Raw genomic sequence first — 7,351 nt, 5'->3', positions numbered from 1 at the left:
GTGGCAAAAGGAAGTCAGCCGAAAACAAAATATTTGCTAATGACGAAAGGGAGCCCGATATACTGCTTTTTCTGGGCCACTTCCTTGCTTGAGAACCTGGTACCACATCAACCAAGTCCAAAGCTCCCTGGCTGAGCTTCTGATTTCTGTCCCCATTCTCTGCCTTTTGTACTGTGGGAGCTGCCTGAGGCTGAGGGGAATGTCAGCTGGAATCTAAGTCTTTTAGGACTGGCCACCCATGTGGCTAACCATGTTGCAACTGCTCTCCGTGACTGGCTCCTTCTTCCTGCCGATGTGATGCCCCGCTACCCCTTTACCCCACGGTGCCCTTCACGGGCGGCCTTCTTCCTCCTCTGCAAATCTTCCGAGGCTCAGCCCAAATGATTCTCTCCTCCTCCGGAAGATGTCACCAACAATTGTGCAGTTTGTTGCAAGGGACAAAGTTGGCTACCGTTTTAGACTGTTCTTCCTAGACTCCTGGACTCAGAGGGGCAACTGTGGTCTGGAAGCTTGTGCGAGGCTTTGCAGATTCAGCAACTTGGCTGAATGGGTCCACCCAAGTATTGCAAATCTGGGTAGAGGGAGAAGAACAGGAAGATTCAGAGAGAAGAGAAGGTGATGGGTGTGTATGTGTCTGTTCTCCAATCTGAGTTTACTGAGAAATGGCAAAAGGGTGAGGGAGCCCCAGGTATCCAGCAATCGGCAAGCCCATCCCTGTCCTGCTCAGCTGTTTCCTGCTGATCTCTTTGCTAAGTGCTATGGATGATCCAGCTCCTGGGAGCTTAGATTCTAGTTGAGGAGGCAAGAAAAACACAAATGAACTGACCACAAACCACACAGTACATACCCAGTGATACAGCGGATTAATCCACATGGTACAGATGATCAATCCTGTAATAAAGTTGAACAGGTTTGCGGAGAGCTGAGTCATCACGGAAACTTGGAGGAGGTGAGACTTCATCTGGGCCATGAAAGGTGACAGGAGTGGGAAGGGGCTGGGGCATTGGTGAGGGGTGGGGAGTGGAAGCAGGGAAAAATTCAGCAGGCTCGTGAGTCTGTTGACAGACCAGCCCAGTCAGAGTGGGGGTTTTGTGGCTGGGAGTAGAAGTGAGCAGAAAGATGGAGTGAGCCCAGATGGTGGAGACCCTTGGAAATCTGGCCAAGTATCTCATTCATTTGTTCGCGATTTCATTCATCTGTCCTTCCTTCCCTCCATTCATCCACCCAACAGATATTTTCCGAGTGCCTGGTACATGCCGCACAGTGCCAGGGCCTTATAGAAAACCAGGAAGTGTGAGGATTGTGATGTTATCCTTAAGAACCTTATGACTTAATGAGAGAGTAAAGACCCTCATGTGAAAATATCACGGGTGCTTCAACAGGGGTTGGGGGCCGTTTGCTTAGCAGTGCAGAGTGCTACACAGGAAAGCAGAGGCAGTGAGGACTCCCTGCCACATGGGGTGATCACAGAGGTAAAGCTGAGCCTTGAAAGGGAGGCAGGTCTGAAAGGTGATCAAGAAGGGCGGGTGTTCCAGGAAAAGGATCAACAACCACAGGAATGGGGAATCAAGCATTCTGCTCAGGGCACAGCGAGTGGCCTGTGTTGACCACAGAAGGATGATGTACGGGGCACCGAGGGAGATTAAGATGGAAATGGAGAAACCCCAGAATGTGAGAGTTAGAAAGGGCCTCTGAACCTTCTGCCTCTACTGCTAGCTCTCACACAGGTAGTAGTCAGAGGAGGATAACTATTTGCAGACAATCTCCAAATATCAGTGGCTTCACATTTCAGTCCACTTGGGTTGGCAGAGAGCCTCTGCTCCACACAGTCATCCAGGGATCCAGGATCCTTCCATCCTGTGACACCACCATCTTCAACCACAGTCCTGAAATTTAGACAGCATGGAGAAGGCAGCCCTCACATCCCATCCTGTGGCCCTACCCAGATGGAGTGGGGGTGCTGAGATTACTTTAATTGTGTGCACAGGATGAGGAAATGGGTTTGATGAGAACCTAGTCTGTCTCTACTGTAACCTCTTTCTCCATGAACCTCACGTCAAATTGATACCTGACTTATGGGGGGAGAAACAGAGACATAAAGAGCAAGTGGGGGGCATGTGGGGTTAGCAGGAGACTGGCAGCGCCAGAACTGCGGGTTCTGACCCAGATCCTCCCCCAGGCCGTGTCCTCACACAATGAGTGTGCCCAGAGTGCTGGCAGATTGGCTTAGCCTCTCCCCAAACTCAGTTTCCTCATCTGTCCCACGGGACCTCTGACTCGGTCCTCAAGACAGACGATGGGGAGGAGCAGCTGCTCCTGATCCCCCCACCACCACCGGCTGGGGTGCAGGGACAAGGGCAGCCTGGGAGACAGTCAGCCAGCCCCACCTCTGTCCCTCTGGAGTCCCCTGTGTGATTGAAGAGGAAGCTCAAAAGCAGCGTGTTATTACAGCTTTTCCATAATGCAATGTCATCAGGAAGGCCTGGGCCTCTGGGCAGCACCCTGGCAGCCCCATCACTCTTCCCAGCTGCACGGAGCCTTTTAGACCATGCTGGAAAGGGAAGGAAGCAGTCTAATAAAACACATGGCAAGGCAAGACCACTCTCAGCAGCTCTTCAGAATGATCTAAACTTTGGACTTTTGATTTAAATCTGCATCCCCAGTGGCCAAAACATAAAACAGAAGATGAGGGAAAGAACAAAAATGAAAATGTGAGTGCCAAGAATCAGAGGGGAGGGAGGGAGGGAGGAAAGCAGCTCTGGGATGACACCAAGTCAGGCGCCGGCCAGACAGGCTGACTTGCACCCAGGTTGGCTCCTTTCCATTAGGCATTGCTCAGAACCCCTCCCTTTTGTCACTAAGCTGCCCTGAGATGGGACAGGAAGTTTGAGAGCTCTTCCTAGAACAAAATCCAGAAATCTACCCGCCCCTGATTTGCCCTTCACCTTTCTCCCTCAGACCTCTAAAGAGGGGGTGGGAATGTTCATTGCAGCTCTATTTACAACGGCTAAGACATGGAAGCAACCTAAGTGTCCATCGACAGATGAATAGATAAAGCAGATGTGGCACATATATGCAATGGAATATTACTCAGCCATAAAAAGAAACGAAATTGAGTTATTTGTAGTGAGGTGGATGGACCTAGAGTCTGTCATACAGAGTGAAGTAAGTCAGAAAGAGAAAAACAAATACCGTATGCTAACGCATATATATGGAATCTAAAAAAAAAATGGTTCTGAAGAACCTAGTGGCAGGACAGGAATAAAGACGCAGACATAGGGACTTCCCTGGTGGCGCAGTGGTTAAGAATCCGCCTGCCAATGCGGGGGACACGGGTTCGAGCCCTGGTCCGGGAAGATCCCACATGCCGCGGAGCAACTAAGCCCGTGTGCCACAACTACTGAGCCTGTGCTCTAGAGCCCGCGAGCCACAACTACTGAAGCCTGCATGCCTAGAGCCCGTGCTCCGCAACAAGAGAAGCCACTGCAATGAGAAGCCCTTGCACCACAACGAAGAGTATACCCAGCTCGCTGCAACTAGAGAAAGCCTGTGAGCAGCAACAAAGAACCAACACGGCCATAATTTAATTAATTAATTAATCAATTTTTTAAAAAAGACGCAGGCATAGAGAATGGACTTGAGGACACGGGGAGGGGGAAGGGTAAGCTGGGACGAAGTGAAAGAGTGGCATGGACTTATATACACTACCAAACGTAAAATAGATAGCTAGTGGGAAGCAGCCGCATAGCACAGCACAGGGAGATCAGCTTAGTGCTTTGTGACCGCCTAGAGGGGTGGGATAGGGAGGGTGGGAGGGAGACGCAAGAGGGAGGAGAGGTGGGGATATATGTATATGTATCACTGATTCACTTTGTTATAAAGCAGAAACTAACACACCATTGTAAAGCAATTATACTCCAGTAAAGATTTTTAAAAAAAAAGAAGGGGTGGGGACAGGTAGGCTGGGAGACCTCGGTTTATTCTAACGTCCTTTCTCTTCAGATTCCTTTGGTGAGAGATGACTGTTTGCCAGGGCCTGTTGTCAGATAGTGACTAGTGCTTGGAAGGAAAAGGGGACCAAAACTGATAGGGCTGCTACTTTGAACGGGGACCAGGGAAAGCCTCTCTGAGGTGGCATTGAGTAGAGAGCAGAGTGAAGGCGGGGAGGCAGGTCCCTGGGGCAGATGGCAAGATATCTCAACAGAGCTGAGAGGCCTGGATGTATTAGGCTGAAGTTTAAGACCCCAGCATCTCCCAGCACACCTCCAACACGTACGTATCTTGAAAAAAAGCTCACCTCCAGAAAAAGGCAGCAATCTGGGCTTCCCTGGTGGCGCAGTGGTTGAGAATCTGCCTGCCAATGCAGGGGACACGGGTTCGAGCCCTGGTCTGGGAAGATCCCACATGCCACGGAGCAACTGGGCCCGTGAGCCACAATTACTGAGCCTGCGCGTCTGGAGCCTGTGCTCCGCAACAAGAGAGGCCGCGATGGTGAGAGGCCCGTGCACCGCGATGAAGAGTGGTCCCCACTTGCCGCAACTAGAGAAAGCCCTCGCACAGAAACGAAGACTCAACACAGTCATAAATAAATAAATAAAAGAACGTGAATTTCTTTAAAAAAAAAAAAAAAGAAAAAAGAAAAAAAAAAGAAAAAAAAAAAAAAGAAAAAGGCAGCAATCTGCTTCCAGCGTGACCCTTCCAGGGGCATTAAATGACTAGGTCCTCCAGTGCAAGTCCGGACCCACTTTTAATGGTAACTTATCTGGGTACTGCAGCCAATCATTTCCTCCAGTTGAAGAAGCTGAAAGAAGAAAAACCAGGCAATCGTGCCCCACAATACAGCTAAGTATTTAATGCGTTTTTAATGTTTACATTATTAACAGCAGCATTACAAAATGATATTTTTACTTTCAAGCGATTTAAATGTGCGATTCGGTGTTTCAATGACTGGGATCATTATAACTTGAAAAACTGAAGCAGCGCTCCCTCCCTCCCCTCTCCTCCCCCGATGGTGCCTGGTTTCTATAAAGAGCTAGTAGGGCTCCATAAAGCCCAAATACCCATCCTAAATGGATCGGGAGGTACAGCCCCGCTGGGGTTTTTCAAGCAGCCAGGGGAGGCTGCATTCAGTGTGGAATGAGCGACAGTCAGCAGGTGGGTGTTAACATGGTCATCAACTCCCTGAGGGGCTGGCACTGCCAAGCCACATTCCAGGCAACGCCTATTAATGTGCACAGAATGGCGCCCGGTGACTGACAAGCCAGTGAGCCCAGACTCTGGCTCCAATCACCCACAGGCATGGGGTGGGGGGCGTGAGTGACAAGGTAAAACAAGGCCAGAGAGGCCCCCAGTGCCCCCTGGGAAAATACAGAAACACACCATGCATGCAGTTCACAACGATAATGCTGCACAGAGGCCTGAAGAGGCATCTGATGGAGGGGTAAGTGCACAGGCTCTGGAGTCAGTCAGCTGGGATCCAGGTCCAGGCTCTGCCACTTACCCATCCGGTGACCTCGGCAAGTCCTTGTCCTTTCTGTGCCTCAGTTTCCAACTCTGTAAAATGGGGATAAAAGTGGCACTTTTCTCTGAGATCCACTGTGAGGACCAAATGAGTCAATAGGGAGGCCTTTAGAACAGTGCCAGGCACACAGCAAACACTCAGTACGTGTCAATTTATCATTATAATTCCCATTTTAAGATGATGAGGTGAGGCTCAGAGTGATTAAATAGCCCACCCAAGTTTGGCTGCTCCAAAGGTCTTTGCCTTTGCTGCCCCTCTACCTGGAAGTCGCTTTTGCCCCTCGTGTGACTCAGGTCTCTCTCAAACACAAGCCCCTCCAGGCCACCCAGACCCCACCCCGACCCCAATCACTGTGGATGTAGCACCCTGACTTGACCCCTCCCTGGCACTTATCACATCTGAAATTACCTTGTTCATTTACTAAAGGACTGAATACGTATAAAGCATTATGATTATTATTGTTATTGTTATGGTATGTTTGCTTGGTTGTTGTCTGTTTCCTCCCACTTAAATGTAAAACCCATGGGATCAGGGCCCTCATCTGTTTTGTCCACCACATGGAAGGAGCTCAGGGCTGGCTTCGTGGGTTTGTGATCTGAAGGCACCCCCACCCCCACCCCACCCCCGGGTTAATACTCTGCTGTTACTGTCTTGAAATTTTTCATAATTTTTTAATAAGGAGCTTCACATTTTCATTTTTCATTGGGCCCCCACAAATTGTATAGATAGTCCTAAATGAATGAATGAATGAATGAGCGAGTCCACATTCCAACCCAGGTCTATCAGCCTCCACAGCCTCACTACTGAACCATCAAGTCATATAAGCCTGCAGTGGGGTGAAGAGAGGTGGGTACTGAACCAGGGCAACCACAGGCTGATCCAGAAGATGCTGTGCTGGGGAAATGAGAGCCTTAGACAGAGGCACTGTTTCGGGTTTCCCTTGCTCCACTTGTTCTTCTCAACCTCTCCTTGTGCTTGTGCTTGTGCCTCAAGTTAGGTGAAAGCCATGTTACTCTTTCTCTTGTTGAAGACAGAGGGACCTCTGTCCCTGCCTCCCAAGACACCTGTTGGCCAGCCAGGTGCCCTTCAAAGCCACAGCTGTGATGGGGCCTCAGGCAGAACGACAAGGCCTCGGGGCACCCAGCACAGCCCTAGGCGCCTGGAGCTTGATACTGATAGTAAATAGATATAACCCTCCTCTTTGGGCCTCGGGACAGCCATCAAACATATGTGGTTATAAATATGTTACCCAGTCCAAGCTCACTGCATGACAGGCCAATAAATCGAGAGACGAGTTGTTGGGGCATGGAACAGTGACTTTATTCGGAAAGCCCACAGACTGAGAAGATCGTGAAGTGGTGTCCCAAAGAACCACCTTCCCAGAGTTTGAATTCAGGCTTCTTTTATACTAAAATGGGTGTGGTTGGTTGCTGCAAACTTCTTGGTGCCGGAATCCTTTGTTCTTGCAGCTGTCCATATAGGTCCAGTCGTAATGTTCCTGTAAACCTCCAACAAGACAAATGGTATTCTCTGTTCTGCAACTTTTTATCTCTGTATGAATGGAAAGTGTTATACCTTTAAAGGTCAGAACCTTGAGAATGGGCTATCCTATATATCTCAGGCTATAGGCAACACTCTTGGAGCAAAAGCAATAGATACACAGGTTAAAGTAAAAGAAACAGATCCAATATGGACTCAGATTTGTTCTTCCCTATTACAAATACAGCTGTGGTGAGAGTGGAGCAGGTAGGTACTGTTGGGCTGGGAATGTGTTGGGGGTGCCCTTGAGCGCCTCGTTTTCCACTCCCCCTGAACTCACCTCAAGTGGGC

Source organism: Balaenoptera acutorostrata, chromosome 10, assembly GCF_949987535.1.
Source record: "Balaenoptera acutorostrata chromosome 10, mBalAcu1.1, whole genome shotgun sequence".
Lineage (NCBI taxonomy): Eukaryota > Metazoa > Chordata > Mammalia > Artiodactyla > Balaenopteridae > Balaenoptera > Balaenoptera acutorostrata.
Note: the sequence above shows the minus strand (reverse complement) of the source record.